The sequence below is a fragment of the Mesoplodon densirostris genome, chromosome 19 (assembly GCF_025265405.1).
Source record: "Mesoplodon densirostris isolate mMesDen1 chromosome 19, mMesDen1 primary haplotype, whole genome shotgun sequence".
Classification (NCBI taxonomy): Eukaryota; Metazoa; Chordata; class Mammalia; order Artiodactyla; family Ziphiidae; genus Mesoplodon; species Mesoplodon densirostris.
In genome coordinates this window covers 18,996,171-19,018,412 of record NC_082679.1, presented here as the reverse complement: position 1 = coordinate 19,018,412, position 22,242 = coordinate 18,996,171, and positions in this window count along the sequence as shown.

Below are 22,242 nucleotides of genomic sequence, written 5' to 3'. Positions count from 1 at the left end.
AGCCTGCGCATCCGGAGCCTGTGCTCCACAACGGGAGAGGCCACAATAGTGAGAGGCCCGCAAAAAAAAAAAAAAAAAAAAAAATGCCCTTTAAAAGTTAAAACATCCTAGAAGTTTAGTGCCAAATGTGTAGATTCCAGCTCTTCCCACTCTCTACAAGCTCTGTACAAATAAATTATAATGGTATTAATATCCCTACAGATTCATGTACAATAAAGCAATCACATTGAAGCAGCATTGAACCACCCCGAAAGAAATGAATAAAAGAGGATGATCGGGGCTCGGTGGAGTGTGTCCTGAGGGTTACTACAGAGTGTCCCTGAGTCCCAGGCTTGGGAAGATCTGTTTGGGAGGGGGTCGTTTTCCAGTTTTCAAAATGACACTTTCATTTTTCAGGGAATAACAAACACCAACTCCATCAAGGAGGCTAAGTGCCTATTCAGAGATCTCCCACTGGAAGCACAGGGCAAATCATCGCATCCCAAGCTCTGAAGAGCAATAAACGTAGTCTGTGAACAGCGTCCAATGCAGCCAGGCCAGGAGGCGCTACTGAGGAGAAGAGGGCCTCGTCCATCCTCAGGTTCACTCCAGCCCTCTGCCCAGTTCCCTCATGGCCACAAAAACCAAGATCCTGAACGGCATCCATCCGCCTCCCCAGTCACCTTCCCTCCCCCACTCTGGCCACACCTCCCACCTCAGAGCAGGTGTGCCTTTATTGAGAAGATCCTTTGATGATGCCAAAGAGCTCAAACCAAGCAGGACCAAGGATCAAAATGAGGGACGACTCAGACACAAATGACCAGAATTGTCTCGAGTGACGTGTCCAGTGGAGCCCTCTGCTAAAAGGAGATCACAATGGCGCCACAGGCAGACCCTTAGCCATGGCCAGGCTCACGGGCACCATGATACAACAGAAATAAAAGTAAATTATATCACTTGTCATCATTAAGAAAAATTTTCGTCTCCGTTCTTCATTCGAAAAGCAGTATATTTAATGAATGAGTACTGAGTCATGACATGTAAATGACTAAAATATAGGAATTATACTGAGGTCAACTAACGTATTCTTTTTTTTCTTTTAACATCTTTATTGGAGTATAATTGCTTTACAATGGTGTGAACTAACATATTCTTAAACCATGAAATTAAGGAACCTATTCATGCCTGTTCACAGTGCCACTCCCAGCCTCTGCAAGGCTGCCCCCGAGCACGGGGGAATGGTGGACAGTTCTACAAGAAGCAGACCAAGATTCCGTGGAAACTCTCCCATGATCAAAATGAAGAAACCTTACTGACTTGTTTGCCCAGGTTCTGCAAGCCTGGGAATGCTGTGCATATCCAACAAAGGCATGGCTGGTCTCATGCAAGGCAAGCCCCATTCCAAAAGCATCCTGTAGATTTATCACTCGTGGGAAGTGGAACATTGGCTCCAGTGGTCCTTCCAAAATGGCGGCCCCCACACGCTGTACATCAGGAGAACATCTCTTTCTCGACTGCATTAATTTCCTCTGAGAAAATTAAGATGGCTCAGAGTCTGAACTCTGCAAAAATTTGGATAAAAGATGGCAGAGAAAAAAGATGCTGAGATCCACCAGGAAACCTGAGATGAGAAAAGTTATGGTGGGGAGCCATCTTCCAAGGACTTGACACTTTCAGGCTAAAGTGGGCATGTTTTAGTTTTTCCACCCTGCAGCCATCTTCAATTTTTTTGGTAAAACAATACTCCAAATTTCCTTTGATGAAAGAGACTCCCTTCTTTTCTCAGTCATGAAGGTTAGGTGGGGTTTACCCTACATGCAGCACCACGGTTGGACGCTAAGTGTCCTAAGTCCATCAATATATGACCTTACCCCGACCACAGGAAGTAATGACCCAGTTCTGGCCAAATAGTTGATGATTATGTATAGACACAAAGCTTTTGATGTCAGAAACATTTGCATTCATGAAAGGAGGGCTTCGAGCTGTTGGGAGGGGGAGGTAATATTGTGTGGAAGCTGATAAGGAAACCAATACCAAGAGGGCCCTTGGTGATGTCCTATAGTCTGCTGGATCAAACCTTACCTGAAGGAGAACTGACTTGGAACTTTTGTTTACAAAGACCAAAACGTTTTCCCTCTCATTTAATCCAGTGAGAGTTGGGTGGTTTTCGTGACATGCAGTGTTCCCTGAATGTGGAAGTTCCATTCTAGAATCCTGTGTCCTAGAGCACAGAGAGGCTTTCTGAACCCTCCCTCCCTCCAACACCTAAAGATGACTGGACTCCAAGCAAGTGTTTCACAGAACTGATAACAACAGCAAAGAAAGGCAGCTGTGTCAGTACCAAGGTCAGGGAGCCCCTGGTTCTCCCAAGAGCTGGGGGTAAGGGCTGACAGCCATCCAGGACTAACCACCCACCCCTCATTGTTTGTGGCTGACCTCTGTTCTTATTCATCAAATCCAGGCCGTCTCAGTCTTTAATATTTGGAAATTACCCCTGCTTTGAACTGTCCAAATCCACCACTGATTAAGGCCCCCTACCAACCAGGTTCACTAGCTTCTCAGAGATTCTGGAAGCACTTGAGGAAGAAGCATGTTTAAATGCCCCCACCCAAGTTCTCCATTAAGGGATCACATATCTCTCTCTGAATTTGATCACATGCTATAGGCTGCTACAGTCTTATGTAAAGCTGAAGGCTTACAAAAAGGGGAAGGAGAAAAATGTGTTCGAGGAGCCCATATTCTCACTGAGACTGAAGCCTGGTGGCAGAAAAGAGAGGTCCAGGCAGACTGCACTGTTCTTTCTCTCTTTCCAGCATTCAGATCAGGGTATAAACATGGAATTTCAAGCTATGCATGGGTGGAAAGGACCTTAGATGTCACCTATTCTGACCCCTAATTTAATGTTTATTTCCTCCCCAAGCTCGCCTACAAGTGGCCACATAGCCTGTGTTGAATACCTCTGGTGATGGGAAACTCACTCCCCACTTCCTATGGAGGCAATACCATTTTGGATCAGTGCTGAAAGTCTCAAGTTTTCCCTTGTTCTGGTTACATATTCACCTTTCTGAAGTTCTCAGCCCTCAGAGCTGCTCAGAACTCACTGTCTCCTCTTCCCCTGGAAGCTCTTCAAATACAGAAAGCCAGAAATAATGGTTCCCTGGGTGTTTATATGTCTGAGTTGAATGTTTCCTATTCACTCCTCACATAGCCTTGGCCCTATACATCTACACCTGTCCCAGTCTTTACTGACCACAGTACTTTCCAACGTGGTCGGGTGAGCATAGTAAGACAGAGCTCCCTCCCATCACCTCCATTGGTCTTTATGCTTTACTCCCATTAATGCAACCACAATTGCACTGTGGTTGTAGAGACCTATAGCGGGGTCAGACCAACAGAATTTCCCTCCTCATTTTTCAAGAAAGGTAACATATGGCTTGCTAATCATTTTCAAAATGCTGTCAATGACAGTAAAACCTTGTTCCTTGCTTTATTCTACTTTTATAATGTCCGCTGCCCCCAGCATCTTGGGCTGACGAGGGAGCACAGGGCAAGGTAAGGGCACACCAGCATCCAGGCGGCGGGGGCAGGGGAGTGTTTCTCCGCTTTGGAGATGAATGTGTAAGTAAAAGTGAAGGCTACCAAATCGAACCTGATCTATGTAGGCCACCTATTGTTAATTGTCACCCAGCTATTTTGCTGCTCTAGTCACGTGGTGGGGTGACAGCCACAGACGTTGATGGATTCTGACCCGGACTAGAAATCTGGTTTCTCAAAAAGAGAGATAGGAAAAGGCAGGGACACGAAGTTAACGCCCAGCATAAGGAGGAGGGGATGGGACTAAGGGTGTCTCTGACAGCTCAAGCTGAGGAGGAAAATTAGAAAAGAAAGCCGACCCCACCACCATATGTGGCGAAGCTGGCCAGGACAGCTGGAAGAAATATCGCCCGACCCGAGTCCCTGGCCAGGATTGTGATACATGCCTGCATACGGCTATCAATAACCCTGCATGATTAATGCTAATGATTTATGTTAATTTTGCCATAAGCTTTTTTTGTGCCAGTGCTGAACTTAAGGATGTCAAATCATTCCTTAGGAGGTTGTTAGATATTTTTAAAAGCAAAGTCTAAAATCTAGTGGCTGACATTCCATAGATCAGGGCCCCAGCCTCCCCAGCATTCTCTGGAAGACAAGGGTCACCATCTCCCGTGTAATTGCCTCTCATTGAGCAATAAGTCCTTGGAAAAGGATTCAGCATCCCAAGAAGGATGGCTCCTCAGGGTCTCCAGGTTCCTCTTTTTTTGGGGGGTGGAAGTATGGATTTCAGAGCAGCGAAGAAGGCCAAGTCCATCCCTGGCACCCCAGCTGCCATCCATGGGCCACCGTTCACCCCAGAGGTAGAGCAAGCAGACGGGCTCAGCAGGCCTCATCCCGGGTGGCGGTCACTGAGCAGTCACTGTACTTCGGGGAGTGGTATGTCAACAGGGCAGGGGGAATGCCCAGCCCACGTCGCAGGAACGCTGGCGGGTTCAAACACAGCACCGCCGTGGAAGCGCTTTGTTCACCGTGATCCTCCAACACGCCATGTCCTTCTGTCTCCAAGGAGGCTCCAAGTTCCACTTGCTTTCCCAGGACTCAGGTGTGGGAGCTGGAGGCGCAGGCAGATGGGGCTCTGCAGGCGGTCACCTGCCCACCTCACTCTGTGAACACATCAGTCATTGATCCAGGCCCCTTTGATGCCTCCTCTGTTAACTCCCAGACACTGGGGGCAACCTCTGTGTAGCCGGCCCTGCACAAGGTGAACAAGAAAGGTGGGGCGGGCGGACAGCAACTTGAACCTCTCAGGCAGGGGAAACGCAGCCCTCGAAACTGACCAAACGGCAGAGCATAACGCCCGGTGGTGAGGAAGCAGCGAAAAGAATTGACCAGAGGGTGTCAACTGCTAAGCCAGCGCAGAGCCACTGGTCGTGGCAACCGTCCGTCGGCGCAGTCTCCTCAGTCCAGAAGCTCAGACCTTACACGCTGTCCTGTCTGCTCTGAGCCCAGCTGTGCACCGCACCCCCAGAGACTGGTGCCACTGTCTGCAGCCCACCTCCAGCCATCAGAGTTCCCTCCAGGGCCCATCGACAGCTCAGGGGACAGTAGCTTCTTCCACCTGTAAACCAGTCACCCCATCAGCGGCTGCCGCGCCTACAAAGTAAAGCCTTTCACATTCTCCCCTATCAGAGCCCCAATCCAAGCCAGGACCCAGCTAAACCTCAAGCTGGCGGGGTGGGGGGGAAATAATACATGGGGGGTGTAAAGCCCAGATCTTTTCTATCCCCACCCCACACCATCTTTTGTTAGAAATTCATTATCTATAGCTTAAAAGCAACAATTTCTATATGGGTTTGTACCAAAAAAGGAAATATTCTCTCTGCTTTCCTGGCTCCCTGGGATGGGGCTCCACTAAACCGGCTTGGTCTGGGCAGTACGGCGCACACCTGTCAAAACGTATGGACCACGCCATTTATCAAATAATCTGCTCCAAGAACAGATAGGCACTATCAGCAATCTGGTATTGATCTGAACAGGCCCCTGCTATTGTTCATCCCTGCAACCCGAATGGCAGCAGGAATTAATGAAAGAAACAAAACAATGCATACCAATCACTCAGACGCACAACTTTGTTTGCTGCTCTCATTAAGTTGGGCAAAGTTTCCCCAGCTAATCCAAAAGCTTGCTTGGGAGAGGTGGTCCCAGGAGGCCAACGCTTTGATCTGCCCATGGACCCTCCAGCTGCTGCCTTCTCCCTGTTCCCAACAGCCATGGGGCCCTCGAGTGCTGATGCGCCTGAATCTTTGAAACCTATGGAAATAGGCACCCTACTGGCATGAGAATCCCACCTGGGTGCAGAAGCAGCTCTCCCAGGGTCTGGGAGGAGATGGCCTTTCTCTGACTGCCCCATGTGGTTGTGTTTAAGCTGCCCTGACCCGGGCCTTCTCCCACGTGGAGTCTGTTTACCTTCCAGGAGCACAGACTCCAGCTGGAGACAACACCCGTAGGCCACCAGAGGGAGGCTGGGCACCTCAGGGGGGAAAGAGGTAAAAACCCAGCCCCTCCCCCCAAGGGAAGAGCCCACAGAGAGAAGCCCACCAACCCTCCGTCTCTGCCCCCCATACACAGAGACACTGCTGCCGCACCATCACTGTGTCCACACCAGGGCAGCCTTCAAGGCTCAGCTTAAAGGGCACCTCCCGAAGCCTTTCCCGACCCTCCAGCCAGACCTCATCACTTCCTCCACTGAGCATTCCTCATGCTTCACCTGGGCTGTAACAGATAATAAACTTTGTGTTTCATCCATCCTACAAATTCAGAAGGAGTAAGGAGACAAAACAAGCACATAGTTATGAGTCCTGCCTTCTGAAGGCAGGAGCATTGAGGCAGTCATCTCTGCGGCCCTGCATAGCACCTAACACTATAAACAACTGGATGGATGGATGGGTGGATGGATGGACAGAGGGATGGTTGGATGGACAAACAGACTGATGGATGGATGGATAGATGGATGGATGGTTGGATGGATGGGTGGGTAGATGGACAAATGGATGGACACATGGATGAACGAATAGATGGATGGAAGGATGGATGGATGGTTGGATGGATGGTTGGATGGACAAACAGATTGATGGATGGATGGATGGATGGATGGATGGATGGATAAACAGACTGATGGATGGATGGATGGACGGATGGATGGTTGGATGGATGGATGGATGGATGTACAAACAGACTGATGGATGGATGGATAGATGGATAGATAGTTGGATGGATGGATGGATGGATGGATGGATGGATGGATGGACAGAGGGATGGTTGGATGGACAAACAGACTGATGGATGGATGGATAGATGGATGGATGGTTGGATGGATGGGTGGGTAGATGGACAAATGGATGGACACATGGATGAACGAATAGATGGATGGAAGGATGGATGGATGGTTGGATGGATGGTTGGATGGACAAACAGATTGATGGATGGATGGATGGATGGATGGATGGATAAACAGACTGATGGATGGATGGATGGACGGATGGATGGTTGGATGGATGGATGGATGGATGTACAAACAGACTGATGGATGGATGGATAGATGGATAGATAGTTGGATGGATGGGTGGGTAGATGGACAAATGGATGGACACATGGATGAATGGATGGATGGATGGATGGATGGATGGATGGATAAGTGGATGGATGGATGGATGGACAGTTAGGTAGATGGGTGAGTGATGGGGAGATGGGTGGATGAATCTGAACCAATCGGGACAAGAACTCCAGAGTCCCTTGGCAGTGAGCCCCCACCTGATAGCATCCTGATGATGGCCAGCACTCTGGTTTCACTTTCCTTCTCAAAGTGCAAAGTACCTCCTCACACTCTACCCAGGAGCCCAGGAGCTTTCTTGCCCTGATGGAGCAAAGAGACCCTGAGGCCCAGGGAGGATGAGTATTTGCCTTGGGTCACAGAGAACCAGGCTTCAAACGGCAGACCTCCTGAAAGGAAAGAAACTTGCTCACCGTCTGGTCTATAGCAGACTCCTACCTACCCTGACTCCCAGGTCAGGAAGTCTCCAAGGCCAGGATGGGACCCAACCACTGCCCCAGACCAAGCAAGCCAGCAACTTCTACACCTGAGTGCCCCACAGTCCTGTTCCCCTCGAAAGGCCCCAAAGGGCTGGCTTGACTGTCTGGGTGGGGGGTGTATGGGGCTGTCTGTTTGTCCCTCATGCTGCAAACACTGAGGTCTTCCCTCCTCAGAGGCCTCATCCTCGGCTTGGAGAAACCTCAGCAGAAAAGCCACCAAGAAGTGAGCTTTCCACTCCACTCCAGGCTTATCAGGAAAGGTAGCTCACCCCGGGTCCAGGAGATGAAGCAGAAACACTACATGCTGCTGACCGAGGCCTCGCTCAGCTGCACAGAGCCTCTGGGGGTGGGGCAAGAGACAGTTCCAGTCTGGCAAAGCAGCGACCAAGGTGTGGGGCCGGGCCAGTCAGGCATGCGACATGCAATTCTCTGAGGACGGACGGCAGATCTCCACCCGGGCAGGGCACGTGAAGCTCGGCCCAGGTGTGGGGGCCGTTCCGCCTTCACCGCTGCCCTGAGACTCCCTGCAGCATCACCCGGACATGGGACCCTCCTCAAGGGCCACATCACACATCTGCCGAGCAGGGAGGGAAAGGCAGAAGCAGCTCCTGTTTCCAGCTCAGGAAGACAAGTGTGGATGATGAGGGTGACTGGGCACTTGGCTGGGAAGAGATAGGAAGGGGGAGGACATCAGAGAGTGACAGGAGAATAAAGCCCTGGTTCCTGCCCTTAGGGACCCCGGAATAGAGCTGGGAAGGAGAGCGGTGAGATTAGACCGTGAAGCCAGGAAACCGAACCCCAGCTCGGTTCATCTCGGGAGCATCTCTTCTTCAGGAATTCCAGGGATGTCAGAATATTGGGTGAGATTCCCCAAATCCCTCCTTCCTGAAATTCCAAATACCTCCTGAAGGAGATTCAGAAGGCAGAGAGGGGGCGTCACAAGGAGGGGATGCCCCACACAGGCAGAAGCAGAGAAAGGCGTATGGCGAGGAAGACAATGACCATTTCCAAGGAATCCCACCACATTCCAAGGACGGGTGAGTGGGAAAGGCCGTGGTGTGAGGTCCAGGCCCCGGCGATACACCAGCCCACGTCCTAGTCAGCGCTCGGAGCATCAGGGCTCTCAGTGCAAGGACCCCATCTGAGTCCACCTCTAATTGCACTGGAGCAGGCAGTGGGAAAGCCAGCGCACAGCAATGCTGCTCAGTGTTCCGGAGAAAGACACTAGGCCAGGTCCCCATGCTGTCCTCAGCCGCTGAGGGCTGACACCATTAGCACATCCTGGCCATGCAGTGACTTATGTCACCTATGGAAGCAGAGGCCCTGGAAACGGGACAGGCCACCTTGCTCCAGGACTCCACGGGTCACTGCGGGCTCAGCGTCGACCACTCACATTGACCCAGATGATGGCTCTGCCACCCCCCTGCCCACACATGCTGGCCCAGCCCCTCCGGCGTCCACATGTGCCCCCAGGACGGCAGCCATTGTCCCTGGAGCCTTCCACCCAGACGACTCTGGGCCTCAGTTCCAGCATGCTGGCCCTCTGGCTCTAGGTCAACTCCAAGAATGCTGACATAGCAGTAGAATCGGACTTGGTGGCACCCGAGAGGCAACGCTGGAGGCCCTGAGGCTGGCTCGGTGAGCCCGGAGCCACTGTGCCCACAGATTGCATTCATCTCTGTGAGGCAGGATATTGCTTTTCAAATGGGTTATGTTTGCTGCCTGCAACCCCCTGAATCAAATGGGATGTTGCTCAATGGGATTTTCCCAGGACTTTGAACGCCCCCCGCCCTCCTCTTCACGGACAGACGTCACCTCTCACCTTGGAAATGAGCTGCCAGCTTGCTCTGCATGCTCGCCCAGGAAGGGCCAATCTCTCTCACCCCCTGTCTCTTTCTAATGCCAGCAGCTCATCAGCACGCACCTCCCCGGGAGAGTACCAGCTTACACCGAATATCTGCTGGTGTACAGCCTAAGGTGAGACACTGAACAAGGAGGAAAAAATGTTTAAAGCCCTGGTTCCTGCCCTTAAGGATCTAGGATATAGTGGGGAAAGAGAGCCATGGGCTCACATAGTCAAGCAAGGACAAGAAACCACACCACGGGCCCCAGTCCCAAGAACACCCCATCAGGAATTGCAGGGGTGCACAGAATTTCAGGTGAGATGCCCCAAATCCCCCCTCTCTGAACCTCCAAATATCTCTTCCCCAGCGCTCACCTAGGCTCTGATCACCCCCGAAGACCCCACACCAAGCCTGGGTGTGGGAGGCCGCTGCTTAACAGCGATGTTTGCGCAGAGCTAGATTCTGCTGCTGGAGGTGAGGGTGGTGCCCAAGTGGACCAGCCCATCCTTCCTGGTGGCATTGCTGTCATGGGAATCCCCCACCTTAGCAGCTCAGATATTTCCTACTGCTCAACCCCAGACTGCTCCAAGGCCATCAGAACCCCATTCAAGGCAGGTTGGATGAGATGGTGTCCAGACAATTTTTCTCACATCCTCTTCCCTGAAGCCAAGACTGGAGTAACACAGCAAGTCCAGGACTTGAGAGACGTCGGGGAGTGGAAAGGGACAAGTCCGTGGTCCAGCTTGCTCTGGCACCAATTATTTTTTCACTTTCATTACCCAACACTTAAAATTCAAAAAGTTGTACCTTGTTTAACATCTGTGCTACCACTTCTATGTAAACAATGGAGGACCTGATGGTCCTGGGTCACGTTCCCACCTGACCATGTGGGCTGCGGCCGCGCCGGCCTTTCCATCCCAATCCTCTGATGTCAGCCACCTGCCTGGCCCCATCAGGAGTCTGGTTTGCAGTCCCGGGGTGGATGTTGGCCACAGGTCTCAGCACAGTGAGAAGGATGGAGGATCCCTGAGAGATCCTTGGCCGTAGTGACCCCCACCGTCACGTAGCCCCTAAAAGAGTATGACCTTGAAGAGACAATTCTCTTTCGAAAGAGGTTCTCCTGGGCCTGGAGAGATCATCCTGGAGCCAGTAAAACTTTGCTGGTTGGAGTAGTAAATTTTTCAGAGAGGCAAGTCCAGGTCTTTATGAGTCCCTTTGAAAGGAGGCTGGTATCCCAGTTCAGCAGCTATTAACAGCAAGTGGGTCCTCAGCTAGAGGCTGCTTCCAGAGCAGCAGGCCTGCTTTAAATGCAGGGAGGGCTTGTGATTGACTGCCAAGATCCACTAAACAAAGGGGGGTAAAAAATCAAGCCAGGCTTCCCGTCTGTCCTTTGCACACTAACAGCCACTGTTTGCCCGGCTTCCACATGAGTAACACGGGTGCCCTGATTTCTATTACACAGAACGTTGATAAGAGAAGACACTGACCCTCGATTGCTGAGAGCCAGGTAAATGACGGGCAGGGAAAGGGGCCGAGAAATGGTAAGCATTTTACACCGCACGACTCGAAGGGGAATGCATTGCCTATAAAGACGACGGGTGTTGTAGCACTGAGGAATAAAACATAATTTTTCATTGAGGTATACGGCAGCAAGGCTGGAAGGAACACACATACTACAGTAGATCCATTAACTCGATGACAAGAAACAGTGTTCACATCCACTGACTAAACTGTTTTTGATTCTTTAGTACCAACATGCAAAATGATCCTTACATTATGTTGCCAGGGAAAAAACCTTAAAATGCATTTATTTCATAATGTAACTTTCTTGTATTATCATAATAGAGCCATAACGGTTGTTGCCAACACAATGGGGTCTAAAAAAAAACACCGAAGGAGAGTTACGAAATTGGAATTTTTTTTAAAAGGGGGAAATTCGGAGTGTCTCCAAGATTATACCTGCCCGTGGGGACAGGGAGAGTGGCCGTGACATCTGACCTCTGGCCTCTTCTTCTGGCTGTCTGAGCACCGGACCCTGAGCTCCACCTGTCGCAGCCAAAGAAGAGTGGGAGAGGCAAGTGGCGGCCACAGAGCCATCCGTGTCCTGTTACTGCGTGAGAAGGGGGATTTGCAGGGAGGCATGACAATCACTTCTCCAGCTCCCCAATCCCCGCTCCACACCCTCCCCTCCTCCTCATCCAGTATTCCTGGCCCTGTGGCCCGCATGTCCCATCTGGACAATGGGGACGAAAGTGGCTCTTTCATGGCATGGGCTAAGAACAGTGCCTGGACGCGTGCTGGGTATTCAATGGATGCTTATTAGTAGTTTGACTGTTCTTTGTCATCCACACTCTGACCAGCGTGATGAGAGCCCACAGCCGTGGAATTGGTGGGGAACAGTGTCTGAATGAGCCCATCCCAGGTTGGAACCTTGATTCTGCTCTATCCTCAGTCCATCAAATGTGGAAGTTATCCTGATGGCTATTATAGCTGAGAGGGAGTCCTGTCCAAGAGGCAGGATCACGAGACCTGGGATTTAACAGACACAGAAGGTGGTGAAGACATTCTGGCGAAATGAGCAGGTAGACACAGATGGCCTGTGCAGGTGGGGAGTGGGGTTGTCTGGGGCAGCCAGACCCCAGCCCTGAAACCGGAGAGAGGAAGGCTGGGTTAGCAGTGGGGAGAGCCTGACTCTAAAGCCCTACTTCTGGTCACTCTCACGGCCGCCATGATGAACTAGTAATGGGACCAAAAGGAAGGGACAGGAGGATTTCTTTCCTTCCTTGGACGCCTGGGTAGTTGGCAGAGGAGCCGATTTGAGGGAGGTAATGAGGTCAGGAAGATGATAGGGGATGAGATGGAGGATGATGGACATGTAAGTCCCACAGTTCGTTTTTCAATTGAATGAGTGAAAATACAAAGGGATCGGGGATAACAGCAGTAACCTGAATTCACCAAGGACTCTGGGCTGGGCCATCATAGGGATGCCCACTGCGCATTCATGATCTCATTCGGGCCTCACCCCAGCTGGGCACGAGAGTGTAATCCCTGTTTCCACAACGAGGAGGCCCAGGCTCAGAGAGGGTTGATAAGGCATCCCACTGCACAGCTGGCTGGTAGTGGAGCTTGGATTCAAACCCAGACCTCACCGGATCCAAAGTTCATTCTCTTAACTGGGACTGTTTCTTTTAACCTCAGCTCCTCTGTGGGCAATGGGGAAAGAGGTGACCACCAGGTTGGGAGCCGTGAACTTCACAATACAGCGGAACTAACAATAACATCACCACGGACAGGCCATTTGGAAAAAATAAAATGCATCCCTTAACACCACCAATAAAAAAAAATCATCCTAGGCAGATTCAAGATTTAAATGTGGCAAAATAAAACCGTAAAATTCCAGGTGAAATTTAGAGGATTGTTTTTACCATGGTGGGGTGGGATTTACAAAATATCACCAGATAGGGTTAGACCCGCTACCCAGATTTTCACCATCACCTGCTCCTCCCTTTGGCTGAAAGGTGCTTGGTCTTTAAGCCTCTTTTATTAAGATGCAGATTCTCCCTGAGAGGGGGGATCACATTCTGCAGAGGTAGCTTATCGGCTTTCTTTCCAGCCCAACAGTACACAGGAGAAGGGACGGGCCCTGGGCAAATACAGCTTGATTGGGGTTGGGGGAGGGGAGCTGGGGCAGAGGAGAGGTTATCCTTGAAGTCCTGAGGAGGGAGGGCAGCTCATGTGATTTCCAGGTTGCAGGGGGCATTTCCCTGCAGCCCCCTATCCAGATTCTACAAATCATTACTGAGGTCCTACTGGGTGTCACACCCTGTGTCGTAGGTAATGAAGAGGTCGTTAAGAATGCAGATGTGCTACCTGCATAGAGTTCAGTGCCTGGGGACAAAGGCAAGACACAGAACGAAGGTCCTCTGACCCAGTAAGTCGCAGAATCAACAATCTCTCTGTCCCGGCAGAGAGAAGACCATGGCTTTCCAGAGACAGGAGCCTCTGAAGCTGCTCTACCTGCCAGCATCCCTCTTTCACCAGACTTCACAGAAGCTGCCAATCAATATTACTTCTCCACATTTTAATGCAATCAGATCACCTAGCTTGGTACAAAAGGGAATCACAACAGGACCTGGACAGTGTAGGTAAAAATAGTCGTAACCCGCCTAACTGCCGTAGTTCAGCTCTGGTGCTTCAAAAAGTTGATAACTTCCACAAACACGTTTCAAGCCCAGAATCTCTATTGGCTGCCTATAAAGAGACACAAGAGTCTTCATCGCCAATAGACACTCCTGGGAGCAGACAATGCCCATGCCCTCTTTTGGTTTTTCTTTTTTCTTTTCTTTTTTTTTAATTTTCCAATGAACACGGTTTGCACTATGTGATGTTTGCACTGAATATTATGTATATATATATGTGTGTATATATATATATATATATATAACCAACATTACACTGTTTCTTGGTGCCATTTCCATGAATAATTCAATGTGAGAGGTACGCCTCGGAAAATCATCACGGGAAACCCACAGTGAGGAGCCAGAGCAAAGTTGGAGGGTCAGCTGTGCAACTTCTTGTTATCCGTCCAGAAGCCACGGTAAATTCACTGCAAAAACCAAGATCCTGGCTCCCGGGAGCACAAGGGTAGCTGGAAGCAAAGCAGGAGGACGTGGCTTTATTTAATTGAGAACTAAATATCTCTGGGATGGTTTTCTCTCTCCGAAGGAATGTAGCTTTGCTGTACAAGCATGTCCACGCCTCCCTGGTGGTCTGTTCCCTGATTAAGCCCAGCTTCCCTCTCTGCATTATAGGCTCCTCTTCCGTGTTGCAGAGACACTACCTACAAAGCCAGTATTTGGATTTCCAACATCATTCCCTACACCCTCAAGCCCACCACGCCTCCTTCTCCCCCTCAGTCAGGTACTCAGAGGCACCCACTCAGAGTCACAGAGACTCACAAGGTATTAAGATGGCAATATCATCTTATTGGCTATTAACACAAATGTGCCAATAAACATAGTGCATAAAAATACACATATTCCCTTGGAGTCCATAATTCCGAACTGCTATGGCATAATGCAAAACACACTTCCCCAAAAGTAATGCCTGATGTCACGATGTACAAATTGAATTTTAAATAAATTTCCTGAAATAACACCAGTGGTTCTAGCCACATGAGCTATACATATTTGCTAAAAATAAAACACAGAGTGCCCGTGCCTGCCCCTACCTCAAAGGGATGGGACCGGTGGGCATGTATCCGTCTGTCCCACTGTTTCAGGGGGAGCTCACTACACATGCATTTGGGTGCAATTATTAAAACAATCCAATGTATTCCCCTCAAGGGTTTCCCCTAATTATCAGGGATCATCAGCTTCCAAAAAGTCAGCTTGTCTTCACTTCACTCTCTATCAAAGACGAAGATGCTAATTGCGTTATCGCCTTGCCAACACCCTTGGAAATGCTGTAGTGATCACTAGCAGTCTACCACAGAGCCGGAGTTGGCCCAAATTCCGAACCAAACAGTGAAGTCATTCCCAATCCCACTGTGTGCAAACACAAAAAATACAGGACAGCCACCATGGAAAAGGGGGCTCTGGGATGTTTAAAACCAGACCCGCCCCCATACAACTGGGGGTGGGCAACACTCCCATAAAATATCCAGCTGGTTGGGCTCTGGGATCCAACACTCATGCACCCATGCCCAGGCACACACACAACAAAGCAGTGAAAAACTAGCAGTCCTCCAAGCCTTGTCATTCCCCACCCCCAGCCCAAAAACCTGCCTCCCTGACCAAGATGGAAATCACAGTGAAGCCAAGTTGTTTTGTTTGAAGATTGTCGGCATGCCTCCTTTCTTAGATCAGTAAGTGCTTGCAGTCTTTCACATGTTAGCTGCAGCAGAGACCAAGACCAAAAATAGCTTGCTCTTGTTCACTCAACTTATTTCCTTAAATGCACAAAGTGATGGTGTGGTGTTCCTAGGTATACCTCCCATGACTCACCCAACCAGGTACCCGACTATCAAAATCCCCCAACTCTTCAAGTCCCAGCTCAAACCCCAACTTGCCTATCTCAGCCCCATCAGAACAGACAAGATTAACTGTTGAACAGTCGATGACTATGCTGTAAAGAGTTCTTTCCTTTGAAAGAGTCCTTGAGGAGAACTCACTGCTCAAGGAAAAGAAAAGAAAAAATGGGCAAATGACCAAACAATTCCCAGGAGAAGAAATATACATATGCAAATAGACAGATGAAAATTTATTCTACCTCAATATTGAAGAAGTTCTGATTTTAAATAGTTTCATCTATCAAACAGGCAGCTTTGTAGAGACCATCTCCTGTTTGGAAAGCGAGGCTGTCACTCTCCCATGTGGCTCACAGAACCAACCTTCCCTGGAGATAAAATTTTCAAAATAAAGAGGCCTCGCCATATAGGACTTCCTCTTCCAGGAGTTCACCATAAGGTAAAGCAGAGGTACACCCCATGATTAATGTTAAAGGATATTTGTCACAATTTCACTGGTAAGATCAAAAAATTAGAAACAACTCAATGTTTCCCAAGAAAGAAAGGGCTAAATGATATGGTACATTCATAAAATGTAATTTTTGTGGATTCTTATAATTAAAAAAATAAGTTTGTGAATGCCATTAAGGACATGGGAAATGTGTACAGTATGTTAAGGGGAAAAAAACAGGACATAAATACTATATGTATAGTAGAATTCCAATTTGGAAAACATAATACTACTTTTAAATGCCCATGGGTCTGTAAAGAAATGCATAAAAAATTTATCAATGTTCTTCTCTGGGTAGTGGGATTACAGGTAATTTGTATTTGCTTCTTGAAACTTCCCTATATTTTCAAATGTTCACAGATAAATTTGTACTCCTCGTCTATTCAGAAAGCAATGTTTTGCTTGTGCTCTTTACATGTGATGGACCTCTCACAGCACCTGCTGTCAGAAAGACTTACAGCAAATTGCCTGTTGTTACTCCATTTCTATGGGAACTTGTTCTGGCTTCTCCCCAAGGCTGGGCCTCCCGCAGGAGAACTCAGTCCTCCTCTTCCCTTGCTCTTGACCCAAGATCTATGGGCTCAGTTCCTTATTTTTGCTGTTGGTCCCCAACCTGACCACTTAGCTCATACCAACAAATCCCAGACAAGCTGCCATGCTTCCCTGGGGTAGGGACCCAGCACTCACACACAGCGTCCATAAGATAAGGATCAGCTTCAGCTGGACTGTCCTGCCTCTCCTGTGTGGTGTTCAGTGGAGCACAGTGGTCTTGTCCACCTGGCGACTAAAGGAGGCACCATGGCCTTGATAGGCATCCTTTTGGTGTGTCACACGCTCTCAGCCGCATTTAGCCATGAACCCATGGTTCAACCACTTTTAACCATGAACCATGAACTCAGGGTTGAAACTCCCACTGGAAGGGCCTTCTCAGTGATCTGCACATGAAAGGAGTGGGAATTGGAGGGAAATGGGTAGAGAAAGTGGACAGATGGAAGTAAGAGGTCCAAGAAACTCTCTCTGGTCCTGCTGGAAAATTGGCTACCGTGGATTTGGTTCGTGCACGTGCTTAATTCCTAGGAGTCCCTTAATCTGCACTTGTCATAAGATCGAGAGGGGATGACGCTGCTGCCCACTGTCCATCAGTGAGCCTCTACCCTGGGGGGCCTGGAAACAGCACAGAATCTGCCAGTCCCTCGATCAGGGTCTCAACTCTTCTGAGGCCCTCGTGGTCTGATCATTTCACCAAACCAATTGTGATTCTAGGAGTCTAAGCAGAGATACAGCAATCTGTTCCATCACTAGAGTGGAACAGGCTATGTTGCACTTTGGGGTCATTCTCTAATGCTGTGCCTTCCCAGCAGACTAGCAAAGGAATTGTGGTTTTCTCCTAATTTTACCTTGCACGGCACACTGTCTTTAAACCCTACTCCCTGGGTGACAGTGGGCCGTACTGTTTTGTCCTAAATTATCCATCCACTCTCTCCATCCTGCCTGGTCCCTGGAAAGACTCTCAGAGCCCTGGATACCATGCCCCTCTCCAAAGCCCTCCCTTCCCCCTCCTGTGGCCAGCTGTGCAAGACCAGTTGTCCTAGATGGCAGCACAGCCCTGCACCAAATACCGCAGGGTCCTGCCACAGCCATCGTTGGCCTGAGATGGGAGGCGCCATTGTAGAAGGTTAAGAAGTGGATGACCTGTCCGTTCTCTGATGTATGTGCTTGTTACATAATAAACACTCAGCAGCTGACGGCTCCTCCCCAGATGGCTGTTAAAATGGCAATTTCGGCCCCAGGAGCTCCCAGATGGGCACAGGTTCTGGCCAGGCTCTATCTTTGGCTGGTTTGGTCAGGCAAATCTATCACCCATTCTGGCCTTCGAAATGCCAAGGAGACTGATCCACACAGGTGAGTTCCCACTCAATGGCCTCCTCCCATCCTGAAGGAAGGGACACAGATGGCAGGTACAGGAGGACAACTCCATCCTCCCCATGGAGCCAAGCCTTCCTGCCAAAGAACGAGGAGATAACAGATCACCTCCGATGGTTGGGATAACTAATGGGAAGGCCTCTCTCACCCAGCTTTCAGGGGAAGCTCACCCTGGGACAGGGTTATCAACACCCAAGGGGAGACAGGAACAGAATTTCACGCCATCCCAGCAGTTTTTTGACATGATGCTACCATCTTTCAACTTCCTCCACCAGCAGGGCCAGGCTGTCCCCTGGCCTCCACTGCAGTTAGCCTGACACGCTGGAAGCCTCAGAACAAATTAAATGAGGCAGGGAGGCCATGCAGTGATCATTCCATTACGGCCCCTCTGATCCATTTCCATGAGTGACTCACACAATCACTTTTAGGAGGTGAGGCATCTTATTGAATCAACACTTAATCTCTGTGCAGTGTCATCCCGGAGGAGGGGTGAGGGACAGCGGGTGCATTATCCCTGATCCTTCTCTTTGCTCAGACCCTTGCTGGAGATGGTCTGCTGGGGGCGGGGGGGTGGGGGCGTGATGAATTCTGGGGAACCTTGACCCTGTTTCAGGTAAGCTTCTGATGTACAGTTCATTGTGCTTTCTAACGAATAATTTTTATATAATAATTCCACCAGTGAGCACCAAACCTTCTTCTTAGAAATGCAATTAAGGGAAAAATTAGCCATAAATTGTTTTCAGGACTTTAACCCAGCTCCAAATTTATGGTTGCTGCAATTTATTGTTTCAGAGGCCTGAAAAATGGCAATGAATTTTGTCCCATTGACTGTCATTCACCCTCAAAACTGAAATGTAAATAAGGAACCGTTCACTGCCTTGGGTTTTCCTGCTCATTACAAACCTCAAAACCTTAAGTCCCTCTGGCCAGTTCCCACTGACAGCTCCCAAACCTTAGAAACAGAGGGAAACACTCCTCATCTGCAGGCGGGCGGCTCCTTTCCTTCCGCCGCTGCAGCTACACGCAGCCCCACGAGCTGCCCCCACGGAGGATGTGCTACACAGAGTGAGTATAGATGAGAAAACACTAAGTTAGCTCTTGACGGCCAATGCTGGATGTATCCGTCTGCCCTATAAATAAGCACTGATCACCTCCATTTTATTGAACTCATTTTCCAGGCAAGCAAAACCCACAAGATTCTTCTGCACATTTTCTGTTTACACCCTCCAGGACGGCTGCTAGTGTCAACTCCGACAGATTTATAGCCCATTCGTTCATGGGAACAAAAACCCTGCCATGGCTGGTCATGGGACACGCAATAGCAGTTAGTTCAAAAGATAACAGCTGCAATACCTCACCTCTCCATTCAGCACTACAGAGCCAGCATTACTTTGGAGGTAATAAATGCTTCTGGTTGTGCGTTTGAGTCCTAATCCAGAAATCACTGTGGTGGACCACCCCCCCAGCCCCGCCTCCAGGGAAACCATGTTCCTCCCACCCTACCCCAGCCTTAACTCCAGTCCCCCTCTGCCTGACAAGAGGCTGACAGGGGACTGAAGGCAGCCCCCTGTGGAACCAAAAAGAACACCCGGCCACTCCGTTCCAGTCCATTCATCATGGACTGTGGCTGCTCTGTGCGACTCATGCAACTATGCAAAGCTGAGAAGCCTGACTTCCACTGGTGAGTGGTGATGCAGGCACGTGCATTTATTCCCGTCTGCCAGGTGCCCTCAGCTGGCCCCAGCCTGGGCACGCATTTCCTCCTTACGTCCTCTCTCAAGCAGTCAGTAAGCCTGACTAAGGGCCTCCCCACTTTCTTAACAGACCCATAGCAGCCAAATGTTCTCTGGAGGGCAGCCCATGAGCCTGATGGAGAATCAAAGGCAGGTTGGCACTGACCTTGCAAACTGGTCAGAAACATCAGAGCTGTCGTGGGATGAGCCCCATCCCCACGACAGGAGGAAGCTGGTCTGACTAGTTCACGTCCATCCCCAGAGCCTGGAATGAGCCAGGTACAAAGGAAACACAAAACAAGCATGTGTTGAATAAACTAATGGGGTCTTTTTTTTAAGCAAACAATCTGGAAAGGAATAGAGAGGATCTGTCTCGAACCCCTCTTGTGACAGATGAGGAATCTGAAGCTCAGAGTAGGGACAGTTTTGGACAAAGATGCAGCACTGTGGTTAAGCGTTCTGCCCCATTCTGAAGTCAGCTCTGACCCCTTCCAAGTCTCAGTTAACTTATCTTTAAAAATGGGGGTATTAACCATACCTAACTCAGAGCATTGTTGTTAGAATTAAGTGATAGATATAAATATATTAAATGATATATATTATATAGATTATATAATAAATTATCATAAATGTGTTACATACATAGATATGTATATAAAAGCATAGCAAAGTATTAACCAAACAGTGTGTATTATCAAATAAGTTTAGTTTAGTTGGAGAAACAAAAGATTCACACAAGAAAATCTAAGAAAGATAAACAGAAGACAGAAGATCCTTGAGGACAAGATGATGCTTCAAGGTACATGCCTCCAGTTTTTGAAACCTCCAACAGGACACAGACACCTGCCTCCACCCTATCAGTGCTCTGTGGCCTGTTTTCGTTAGAGATGTGTTATTTGTTGCTGTTATTCTAGCATTCTGACAGTTAAACACCAAAGAAGAAGGCTGATAAGGCAGGAACCTAAGAGTCTTTCCTCAAGGGCCCGCCCACCCTGGCCTGTGGGTCACCCTCCTTGGGGTCCAGGTGAGAGAAGGGTGTGAAGAGAGAGTGAGTCCAGGGCAAGTCACTGAGATGGAAGTTGAGAGCCCCCAGGCTGTAGAAAGTGCCAGAGAGAGAAACCAAGGTTAATCTCTGAATGAAAACGCAAAATTCAAAGGGCAGGGGAGCTTGTGAAATGCATAGAAAATGACACGGGGCATCAGTTGCTGTAAGTACGTTCTCTGCTAATCAATCAGCTTTTATTGTGACGTCTCCAGCTCAGCTCGCAGGAAAGCAGCTTCAGCAGCAGTTTAAAATGTTTCCAGTTTAATAATCCCTGCTAATTGAAAGCAGCTCAGAAACAGGGGTAAGGTGGGAGGTGGTGGCAGAGGTTGGGTACACTCCAGCATGGTTGAAGGCAACAGAGCTGTTCCTACAGGGAACAAAATACCCTTTGATGCTGGAGGGGGAACCTGCTTCCCTAGCCCTAAACAACTAATTCCTACAACTGTCTGCTTTGGCGTTGGATCCTTTTCTCCTTCTGTTTTAATTGTGGAACATTATGGCTACAGAACTGTCGTGAAACCTGTTTTTACCTATGGAAAATTAACCACCCCCTGCTGCAAAAACTGGATTTCTTTTCTTCAACAGAGAATTAGATTCATTTTTATAATTGTTCTTTCCTTTCAAATCTCCTAATATGACAAAGGCTGGGCGACGTTATAGTTCATCTGCTAAAGAGTGCCTTTATGAGTTGAGGCGTCAATGCTTTAGTGGAGAAATTGCCTGATTTAAGTAAATCATGTCACCTTCCCCCTTGCAATCATATTTGTTGCATACATCTGCTGACCTAACTGCAGAGCAAAAACAAAAACACATTTACATTTCCCAGCTGAGATATTTGGTTCGCATCATGTACAAATAGGTCATAATGGAAAGTAATTCTAGTACACGGCAAAAGTACGATTTAAGAATACTTTGACAGTTTTTACACATACATAATTATTCAGTATTGTAATTTAAACAGGTAGAAGACAGATTTTTAGCACAAAAATCCTCCGATTCCTCAGCCCGCGTCTCTTTGACTTCCGAGGCAGAGAGCTACACTTGGGGATGTAGATACAGCAGAGGGACGTCATCTGTTTGATGTGTCAAGAATCAGCTGGGGCCTTCCCTGGTGGCGCAGTGGTTGAGAGTCCGCCTGCTGATGCAGGGGACACGGGTTCGTGCCCCTGTCCGGGAAAATCTCACATGCCGCGGAGCAGCTGGGCCCGTGAGCCATGGCCACTGAGCCTGCGCATCCGGAGCCTGTGCTCCGCAGCGGGAGAGGCCACAACAGTGAGAGGCCCGCGTACCGCAAAAAAAAAAAAAAAAAAATCAACTGGGTCCATCCCTCCTCCCTTGGGTACACACAAATCTTTCCTAGAATGTGGGTTCTGGTACCCAGATCTTGATGCCTCCTCCTGTTCTCCATGACACCAGTTCTTCCCTTCATACAGTAGGGAATCAAAACACATTTGTTCAGTGAATGAATAAGAGTATCCAAAATTTGGAAAAAGATCTTTTAAAAAATCAACAAATACACAAGTGTAAATGTGAATGTGCATTTCTCTAATGAAGGCAATTAACAAATATCCCAGGAA